Source organism: Agelaius phoeniceus, chromosome Z (assembly GCF_051311805.1).
Source record: "Agelaius phoeniceus isolate bAgePho1 chromosome Z, bAgePho1.hap1, whole genome shotgun sequence".
Classification (NCBI taxonomy): domain Eukaryota; kingdom Metazoa; phylum Chordata; class Aves; order Passeriformes; family Icteridae; genus Agelaius; species Agelaius phoeniceus.
The window spans coordinates 63,943,882-63,954,536 of record NC_135303.1 but is presented as its reverse complement, the minus strand read 5'-3'; the positions used below and the strand labels follow the sequence as shown (position 1 = coordinate 63,954,536).

The window sequence follows — 10,655 nt, the reverse complement described above, 5'->3', positions numbered from 1 at the left end:
AAGGGTAAATAATCATTTAGTCCAAATACTGCATATCTGATCCTCTATATTTGTTGAGCGAATAATTACTACAAAACAGGTCAAACTTAGCTGCACTAGACCACATTTCAGGGGCTATGGCTCTGAGAATTTAAAATACAGGACAGAAGATCTCCAGAAATGGAGATTTTACTGTTACAAACCATCTTCTGTTGTGCCTTTAAATAATTTCAGACCAGGTATGGAAAAAAATCAAGTTCTTGTTTCCCTTCTAACACCAGTGTGATTCCATGAATTTTAACACCACAGGAGAACAGTTAAAATGTGTGATGCCAGCAAAACTGAGTTTATAAGAGGAATAATAATAATAATAATAATAATAATAATAATAATAATAATAATAATAATGTTATTGTAGTAATGTTCTTGTTGTAGATATTTTTCTCATATAGTAGTATACATTTTTTTTCTTTTCCATTTGTCTTTTTTCTTTTACCTGATGTGAAATAGTAATAACTATTTGAATCTACATTTTAGTCCTACTAACAATTTTTTGGTTATATATTGAGTATGTTTGCTCTCACATGATTTTGATCAAAAAAAAAAAGGAAAACCAATTAAATAACCAGGAGAAGTGGGTGAGATGGTAAATGATTGGATGACACCAGAAAAATAATGCTTGGATGGACAGGCACACAGAAATCAGGCATCATAAACTTTATGTGGTAAATCTTTGGGATTGCTGGATAGGGAAGATGTGCCAAAGACCCCAGAGTTTGTTGGCACCACTTGCCCACAGACCTGGCTGTGCTGTGACAGCAGAGCCACCTCCTTGGATTCACTGCAACCTGGAGACCATAAGCAAAATATAATAAACAGATTTAGGCAGTGGTTCTGTCACTTCATCCTTACAGTTGATCTGGGCCTGTTATCCATTGGGGGATGTGTGCTGGAGATTGACTTCTGCTGGACAGCCATGCAGTGGGTTGTAGATATGCTTAAGAGTGACAGCTCGTGTGTGAATGCAGAGGGTGTATGTCTTGTGCTAATTACTGTTGCTCTTGATTTTAAGAAGTATGTTTTTTATTACATTTTATTACTGCTTTATTGATTTTATTTAATAAAATTGTGATTGAAAACATGTCATTTGCATGAAGGAAGGGCTAAACTGTAGCACAACCACTGGCACAATAACTGATCACCTGCCAAAGCACAAGGTAAGAGTTTACTGTACAGTGTGTACCAGAAGATATTAGAAGTTTTGATAGCTGAAAAGTGATTCCTGTGCTCCAGCACCAGAGCTTCCTCTACAAATTTGTTGAGAATGTTACCAAGAGAGTTGCCCAAGATAACATAGGATGTTTTAGGTAACTTATATTGGTAGATTATTCCTCTGTCACCATTCAGCTTTGTTTGAGTTTTTCTTGAGGAAAAAAAAAAGAAGAAAATAAGAGAATCCCATTTTGATGCTTAAGACATGTTATACATGTTTGTGATAGGAGAGGAGGGAAAGTTCATTCTCTGACTTCTCATCCATCTCAAATAGAATGGTTAATGAAGTTGAGAATGTTAGAAAAACAAATACATTTTTGAAAACTAAAACATGAAGTCACACTATATATGATATAAAGAGACTTCATACTGTGTTTTTCCAAGAGTTTAAAGACACTTCATCTTGCTTCCCCAGTAATCAATTTTGCTACTTTTTTCTATCCCCTCAGTTTTTCCTCTTTAGTACCTATGCTGGTAGATGCTGTCAGGGACCAGAATGGTCCCCCTGTTGTCCAGGAGGAGGCAGTCAGAGAACTGCTGAGATGCTTGGATGTTCATAAATCTATGGGCCCAAAGGAAATCCATCCCAGGGTGATGAGGGAGCTGGCAAATGAGCTTGTGAAGCCCCTCTCCATCATTTGCCAATAGTCCTGGCTCACTGGAGAGGTTCCAGATAACTGGAAGCTGGCCAGTATGACACCCATTCACACAAAGGGTGGGAAGGAGGACCCTGGTAATTATAGGCCAGTTAGCCTGACCTCAGTACCCAGTAAGGTCATGAAACAGTTTATATTGATTTTCATCACACAGAACTTACAGGGTGGCCAGGGTATCAGACCCCGGCTTTAGGAGGGGTAGGTCGTGTTTGACCAACCTGGTCCCTTTTTATGACCAAGTGACCTGACTAGTGGATGCAGGAAAGGCTGTGGATGTTGTGTACTTGGACTTCAGCAGAGCCTTTGACACAGTCTCCCACAGCACACTCCTGGACAAGCTGGCAGCCCACGGCTTGGACAGGAGCACTCTGTGCTGGGTTAGGAACTGGCTGGATGGCCGGGCCCAGAGGGTGGAGGTGAACGGTGCCACATCCAGCTGGGGCCAGTCAGCAGTGGTGTCCCTCAGGGGTCTGTGCTGGGGCCAGTTCTGTTCAATATCTTTACTAATGACATGGATGAGGGGATTGAGTCTTTCATTAGTAAATTTGCAGATGACACTAAGGTAAGGACTGTGTGTCGATCTGTTGAAGGGTAGGAGACCTCTGCAGAGAGACCTGGAACAGTTGAATGGCTGGGCAGAGTCCAATCGGATGGAGTTTATTAAATCCAAGTGTTTAATAAATCCAAGTGCATTTTGGCCACAATAACCCCCTGCAGTGTTACAGGTTGGGGACGGTGTGGCTGGAAAGGGACCTGGGGGTACTGGTGTCAACTGAGTGGACATGAGCCAGCAGTGTGCCCTGGTGGCCAAGAAGGCCAAAGGCATCCTGGCCTGTGTCAGGAACAGTGTGGCCAGCAGGAGCAGGGAGGTCATTCTCCCCTGTACTGGGCACTGGTGAGGCCACACCTCGAGTGCTGTGTCCAGTTCTGGGCCCTCAGTTTGGGAAGGACCTTGAGACGCTGGAATGCATCCAGAGGAGGCAACGAAGCTGGAGAGAGACTTGGAACACACGCCCTGTGAGGAACAACTGAGGGAGCTGGGGGTGTTTAGCCTGGAGAAAAGGAGACTCAGAGGCGCCCTTATCACCCTCTACAAATCCCTGAAAGGTGGCTGTAGTCAGGTGGAGTTGGTGTCTTTCTCCAGGGAGCAACTGACAGAACAAGAGGACAGAGTCTCAAGCTGCGCCAAGGGAAATATAGGTTGGACATTAGGAAAAAGTTTTTTACAAAAGAATGAAAAAGTTCTGGAATGGTCTGCCCAGGGAGGTGGTGGAGTCACCATCCCTGGATGTGTTTAAAAAAAGATTGGATGCGGTGCTCAGTGCCATGGTTCAGTTGAGGTGTTAGGGAGTGGGTTGGACTGGATGATCTTGAAGGTCTCTTCCAACCTAGTGATTCTGTGATTCTTTATAAGTATTTTATTCTCTTATTAAAATTTCAGGGTTTAATCTCCCCCTTTTCCCATCTCCTTAACTCCCAAGGCCCTTTCTTGTTTAATAAAAGGGAAGGAATTTTATGACTATTGCAGTCTCATCCCGCAGCCACAGGAGCTGACGGGTGCAGCTAGCCGCTCCCGGAGTGACCGGTGGAGACCACGAATTCCGCCACTCCCAGGTTCTTTGCAAGAACCGCAAGTAGTGGCTCCGTCTGTGGCGTAGTGACGCAGGCGAGAGCAGGACTGCAAAGTACTGAGGCAAAGGAAAGAAGGAGTGGACACGCTTATGGATGCCAAGGCGCTTTATTGACCCAGGCAGGGCCAGTAACAGTGTCAGGGAAAAACCATTAGGGAGGCACTTATAAAGGGGAAGGGTGTAATGGAAGGAGACACGAGGGACCAATGAACGAAGCCCAGGGGAGGAGCGAGGGACACAACTGAACCAATAGGAATGGCCCAGGGGAGGGAAAAGGCTCAGGGGACAAATCATATGTTAGGTAAGGGAAGACTGACATAGAAATTTCTCAAAAGGAAAGGGGGTTGGTTACATTGATTGACAGGTAACTGGTGGAAGGAACCATTATGAGGGAGAACATGGGTGGAACCGAGGGTCAAACCAAATTCTTAACTTATAAAAATAACCAACTTTACAATAAACCCATGTAAAACACACAATGTTACATCTCCCCTTTTTTTGTTTTAAAAGGAGAGGGGGGCACTATAAAAAGGAACAGAGTCCAGTTCATGGAGAGGGTGCTGTAAAAGGTGTAAAGTCCAGTCCTTTATACTCTGATGCTCTCTGCCTTTTGGCTCTCCCACCAGCTATTGCTCTTTGTAACAATGGCAGCAGAGGCAATCTTGCATGCTTGAGGAAAGCTTTGTGGTGGAGGCAGTGATGACTTGCTTCAAGACACCCAAGCACAAGGACGGCAAGAAATGAATGACAGCAGAGTAAATTATTCTCTTCATGCGGGACAGCATCCACAATTGCGAGGAGCATTGTGGGTGCCTGAAATGAAATGAGAACAGAAGACATAATGAATACTAAAACAAACATAACAATGAATGGCAAATGAATAAGAGAGATAATATCAGGAGTTTTCTTCCCCTCCTGCGGCGTTTTCGTGGGGGGGTTACAGCTTGAGGCGCGCTAACAGACTCTATTGGTGCATAGGGTTTGATTAGTTTCTTAGGGACCCACCTGAGGGCGTGGACAGGCAGGCGTATCCACGACCCCAAGTGATAAGCTGGAACGGACCCTGGATTTCTTGAGAGTCTGGGTCCCTAGTAAGGACAGGCGGCTTTTCTTTTAACCCGTAGTGTTGTTGCTGATGGAAATGTCTCAGGACTGGCAGCTTCGGTCTGTCAAAAGAACAGTTCAAAAAATTGATAGTAAAGAGCGCTTTACAAAGTCTGAGATGTGGGGACAGAGCTTGGACATGTCCCCGTTGGTGGGCGAGGACTTGCTTTAAAGTTTGGTGAGTGCATTCTATTACAGCCTGACCAGTGAGGGAGTGTGGAAATCCCATCTGATGTCGTACCCCCCATTCCTGCAAAAACTCACCAAATGCCTTGGAGGTATAAGCTGGGCCATTATCTGTTTTGATGGTAGATGGGATCCCCAAAACTGCAAAGGCATGAATCAGATGTTTTTGTGCATCTGCCGCTTTTTCCCCGGTGTGGGCTGAGACAGAGACTGCCCCTGAGAAGGTGTCCAGAGATACATGGACATATTTGAACTTCAGACACCTGGGTGACATCAGTTTGCCAGACTTCGCAGCTGCAGAGTCCTCTAGGGTTCACCCTGGGACCCAATGATGGTAAAGCCGTCTTCTGGCAATTTGGGCAGGTGGCCACAATTGCATTGGCTCGGTCTCACCGCAGGTGAAATTGGCGTAGGGCAATTCCAATAGCCCTGGGGCATTCTGATGAAATTGCTGATGGCTTAATTTGGCCTGCTGGTAGATGCTAGGTAGGCCAGCCAGCTGCAGTGGTGCAGCTAGGGCGTTTGCCCTGTGGTTTCCCTCGGCAATAAACCCAGGGAGGTCAGTGCGTGATCTTACATGCATTACAAAGAAGGGTTGCTCTCGGTGGGAAACCAGGGGTATTAAATGCAAGAACAAGCGATAGATGGCAGGATTGGAAACTTCTTTGAGCACTGCATGTTCTGCCCGGGACACTACGCCTACTACATAGGTTGAATCAGTTACTAGATTAAAAGGCTGTGGAAACTTCTCAAAGGCCCTGACGACTGCATCTAACTCAGCAACTTGTGGAGAACCCTCCACAATCTGCACATCGGCTTCCCACTGCTGAGTTTGAGGGTCCTTCCAAGTAATGACTGACTTGTGGGATCCTCCAGATGCGTCTGTAAAAACTGTCAGGGCTTTGAGTGGGCGGTGACTTTGAATCTCTTTTGGAACCAAATTAAAGTCAACATTAAACAATTTGTGGCCTGGATGGTTGATTGAAATTTGGCCTGTGTAGCTGTTTAGGGCGAACTGCAAATTCTCATTAGACCGGTCTAAATTTTTCAGTGTCCAAAGATATCCTCCCCATGGATGTTTGGATAGGGAGGTGATTGCATGCAAAATCGCACCCCGCCAACACATGCAGGCAAGCCCTAGCCCTTGTGATCAGCTGAGCCATCAGTTCTTGTGGCTTGGTGATGCTCTTGGACAGCTGGTGACCAAGGAACACCCACTCTATAATGAAAAGGGGATCCTTTTGGTCCATGTCCCATTGAAAAATCAACCCGTAAAGATGCGGTAGCCTACCCAGAATGATGAAGCTGACAGGCAGATCCTCATGACACCGGTGGGCGTGTTGACTTGCAATGATGGATTGGACCTTCTCGAGTGCTGCCCTGGCCTCCAGAGTCAGGGCCCTCAGGAGATCCAGGGTCTCCCTCCCTTTTAATAAGTTGAAGAGAGGGGATAAATCTCTTGTGGTGAGCCCTGACCAGGGCCTGATCCAGTTTATGGATCCACAGAATTGGTGCAGGTCTCTTAAGGTTTTAGGGTTAGTGTGAATTAGGATTTTTTGGGGTGTAATGGTATGGTGGGTGATCTCAAGGACCAGATACTTCCAAGGCGGTAGGTGTTGGACTTTCTCTGTTTGCAACTCAAATCCTGCCACCGACAAGGCTGTAATAGTGTCCTCTAAGGCACATGCAAGTGTGTCGTCATGAGGGGCACAAATAAGGATATCATCCATGTAATGATATATTATGCATTTTTTCTCCCTTGCGCGCACAGGGGATGGAACCCTAGCAACATACCACTGGCAGACAGTAGGGCTGTTTTTCATTCCCTGAGGAAGAACGCATCAGTGGTAGCGCTTCATGGGATCTTTTCTGTTGATGGAGGGCACAGAGAAAGCAAACTGTGGTGCATCATCTGGGTGAAGGGGAATATGAAAGAAACAGTCTTTGATGTCAATAACTGCCAATTTCCAATTTTGTGGGAGCATAGATGGGGAAGGCATCCCTGGTTGGAGGGAACCCATGTCTTCAATGACATTATTGATTCTTCTCAGATCGTGGAGAAGGCACCACCTGTCACCTCCACGCTTCCTGATAACAAAAACAGGAGAGTTGCAGGGGCTGTTGGTTTCCACTATGTGGCTTTTGGCCAGTTCCTCTTCCACAATCTGAGTGAGCGCCTTTAATTTCTGTTTGCTCAGCAGCCACTGCTCTACCCTGGTTTAGACTGGTTTATCTGTAAGTCAATTCAGTCTGAGGGTAGGGTCCTCCCCAGTGGCCACGCCTAAAAATGCTGAGGAGTGGGCAAGTCCAATTTCGCCCCCCATTGTGACATGGCATCTCTCCCCCACAGGGTAAACTTGGAACTCAAAATGAATGGGCATACAGACACTAATTGCCCATTCGGCCCCATAATTTGCACTATGCTCTTTGATCTGCGTGCCAATTGGAAGCCCCCAACTCCCAGTACTGAGCTACTCACATTTTGCAGTTCCCACTATGACAGCCATTTGTGTGGAGGAATGACCGTCACGTCTGCTCCCGTGTCCGTCATCCCCTGAAGTTGAATAGATTGACCCCTGCTCTTAAGGCCACACCACATGAGGGGCTTTTCTTCTCCTAGCACCTCAGTGTAAAAGACAGAAAGGTCCAGGTCATTGCACATAAAACGTGGTATAGGGATAGTTTGTGTGATGATCTGGCCTTCTGGCAGGGAAAGGGGGGGTGGACACAGTGCGTCATGAGGGTGAAGCGCTCTGGGTGGAGTGTGAGGACTGCTGGAACGACTTCAACCCCCAAGGGAGTGTATTTAATGTCCCCGACAACGAGATACTTGCAATCGATGGATGGAATGCACCTGTTGGTCTCTACCTGTTGAATGTGTGGGAGAAGTCCAGGCTCCGCGCCAATCTCGAGCCAGTCCTGATTGGAATAAACAATAGAGTGAGTTAGTCTGAGTCGGTAAGGTTCAAGACAATCTGATGTGGTTAATTGGCAAACGTTATTATGATTAGCTGACCCCTCGCAAACTACCCTATTTATATAATCACGCAGGGCTTGGACACGCTGCGCATTCAGTTTTTTTGAACATGGTGACTAGAATGTTCGCCTCCCTGTCCTCGATAACTTGAGTGAGTGTGGGCAGTGGTGACACGAGAAGGGCAAGGATGACCCCCTCCTGCAGGCATCATTGGCATTGGTGGTTACAATGTCTAGAATGAGCTGCTCTTGTAGCTGAGGGCTGTCTACCCTTTTCTCAACTGCAGCTCTTACCCTGTCAACAAAATCTATAAATGGTTCGGAAAAAGATTGTTTAATGGCAATGTAAGGCACTGCAGGTTCTTTGGAAGGCATTCCAAAGAAGGCTTGTTCGGCCGTAGCCCTCACCAAATCCAGGAATTCTCGGGGAATTTTTGCTGCTTGCGTTTGCGCAGAACTCCACTCCCCCTCACCCATAAGGTGATCTATTGTAATTGGGTGGCCCTCAACATCCACAGCATAGTCCTCACTTTTTTGGATCTCTGGGAGGAGGTCCCCTGTTAACCTCTTCCAAGTCCTCTCCCACAATTGATACTCAGCTGGAGTGAGTAGACAACTAAAGAGCCGTTTAATATCTTTGGGAACTAATGTTCTTGAAAATGTTGTCTTTAAAATGCTCTGAAAAAACTTGCTTTTTGGGCCAAATTCCAGTTTGGATTTGCAGAGATCCCAGATATTATCATAAGAAAGAGGCTTATACCACGAGTGTGTCCCATTTCTATTATATGTAACTGGTGTGAGGAACAAAGGCTCTGCATTACTTAAATCATCCTGCTTTCCAGGGCCCCCCACCCCAGCTGCTCCCATCACCATGGGAACTGGAAGGCGGGGTGTGGGAAACAGGAACAGAAGGGGCGGCACCCTGAGGGTGAGGGGCAGAACTCTGGGCGGAGGCCACGTGGAGCAAGGGCGGAGCAGATAGTACTGCCGTGGGAAAAGGGGAGGGGTCAGGTGATGTGGGAGGAGGCGTTACGTAATCATATGTGGGAGGAAACAATGTAAACGCTTCAGAGGAAGAGGAGGGGAAAGAGGTGGCGTTAGGAGGCAGGGTGTGGCGGAAGGGATTGAGGGAAGGAGAAGCTTCTGCCACAAGGTGGCAGCCATTTTGTGGCGCGGGCATGGTCGCCACGTGCCAGTGGTCATTTTGCAATGACAAAGAGGGAGTAAAACACCCAGCCACGCAATGGCAGCCATTTTGTAGCGTGGGAGTGGCTACCACGAGGTGGCAACCATCTTGTGGCATGTCTTGGGATCGTGCGAGGAACGGGGTTTGGGCACTAAAGTGACCTTGAACTTTTTTGGGCTCAGAAACTGGGAAAAGAGGATTGGAAGGAGGGTTAGGAGCAGGTTCCCCGACAGTGTGGCCAGCACTGCCAGGGCAAGGGTACCGAGGGGACTGGGGGAAGCCAGGGAGATGGTAGCAGCCCTGCATCTGCTCTGGATGGGTTGCTTCCCCCCCTCCACCCAGAGTAGGTGAAGTGGGAACAGGGAAAGAAGGCAGGGATGGGGTTTGAGGGAGAACTGGGGAGCTTGCCGCAGGACATTCTCCACTTTCCCGTTCGCGAATTGCAGCATTATTTTTTACAACTTCAATACTTAAAAGAAACAGCTGTATATACCCTTCCCTGACAGTAGGATCACTTTTTTTGGTACTTTCAGTTAATTCGCAACCCACTGCCTTCCAGAAACTCTCTTCTTTGATCTCTTTAGCGGTCAACTACGGGAACTTAGAAAACATCTATCAGACAAAGCTTTTGACTAACCCTTTAGAAAACTGTTCACCCTCCTCCCGCAGGAATCCCACAACTTGGAAATATACCTCCTTCTGCTGAGAAGACAGCCTATTACCCATGCTGAGAACTTGAACACTTCCACCCACTCACTGCTGGAGACAGAAACTTAAAACTTTGAAAAGGGTCCCAAAAGCTGCAGTGGCAACTGCTCACGCTGTGCACGGTGTGTCCCCTCCCCTGGGATAACCAACCACCTAAAGGGAGCCCCTCCTGGCTGGGTCCGTCCCAACGCCACCAGGGGAAAACTCACCAGACCGCTGACTTCAGGAAAAAAACCAGCAGGACCAGTCCCCAGTCCAGGAAGGCGTTCCTTTATCTGCACGCTGCAAGATGGGAGTGTGCCCTCGCTTCCCCGGGAGCACCGCCAGACAAAAATCAGCGTGCTCCCGTGGAGGTGTTGGCGCTGCCAGGAACCGATAATTCCAAAAGGGCTGATGCCCACAGGACAAGTCCAGCTCCGTCAGGCAGCTCCTTCCAAGCTGTGATGCCTTTAAAGCCACGTTGCACCAGCGACATATTCAAAGCTGCATCACGTTCGGCACCAAAGTTGATGGGTTCGGGCGAAGCTGCCCCATGGTAGTGCGCCAACTGCAGTCTTATCCCGCAGCCACAGGAGCTGACGGGTGCGGCTAGCTGCTCCCAGAGTGACCAGTGGAGACCACAAATCCCGCCACTCCCAGGTTCTTTGCAAGAACCCCAAGTAGTGGCTCCGTCTGTGGCGTAGTGACGCAGGCGAGAGCAGGACTGCAAAGTACTGAGGCAAAGGAAGGAAGGAGTGGACACACGTGTGGGTGCCAAGGCGCTTTATTGACCCAGGCAGGCCTGGTAAAAATTTTCCCAGTCAGGGAAAAACCATCAGGGATGCACTCATAAAGGGGAAGGGTGTAATGGAAGGAGACACAAGGGACCAATGAACGAAGCCCAGGGGAGGAGCAAGGGACACAATTGAACTAATAGGAATGGCCCAGGGGAGGGAAAAGGCTCAGGGGACAAATCAT

At 47.7% G+C, this 10,655-nt stretch overlaps 1 long non-coding RNA gene across 1 annotated transcript; it reads right to left on the bottom strand.

Annotated features, from left to right (window-relative positions):
- Positions 1-3,685: 3,685 nt before the first annotated feature.
- On the bottom strand, positions 3,686-10,408 carry LOC143692125 (uncharacterized). The gene is made up of 3 exons (XR_013179991.1): positions 9,908-10,408; positions 7,697-7,747; positions 3,686-4,704 (listed from the first exon to the last, which is right to left on the bottom strand). It is a non-coding gene; the product is annotated as an uncharacterized LOC143692125 (long non-coding RNA).
- Between the last annotated feature and the right edge of the window lie 247 nt (positions 10,409-10,655).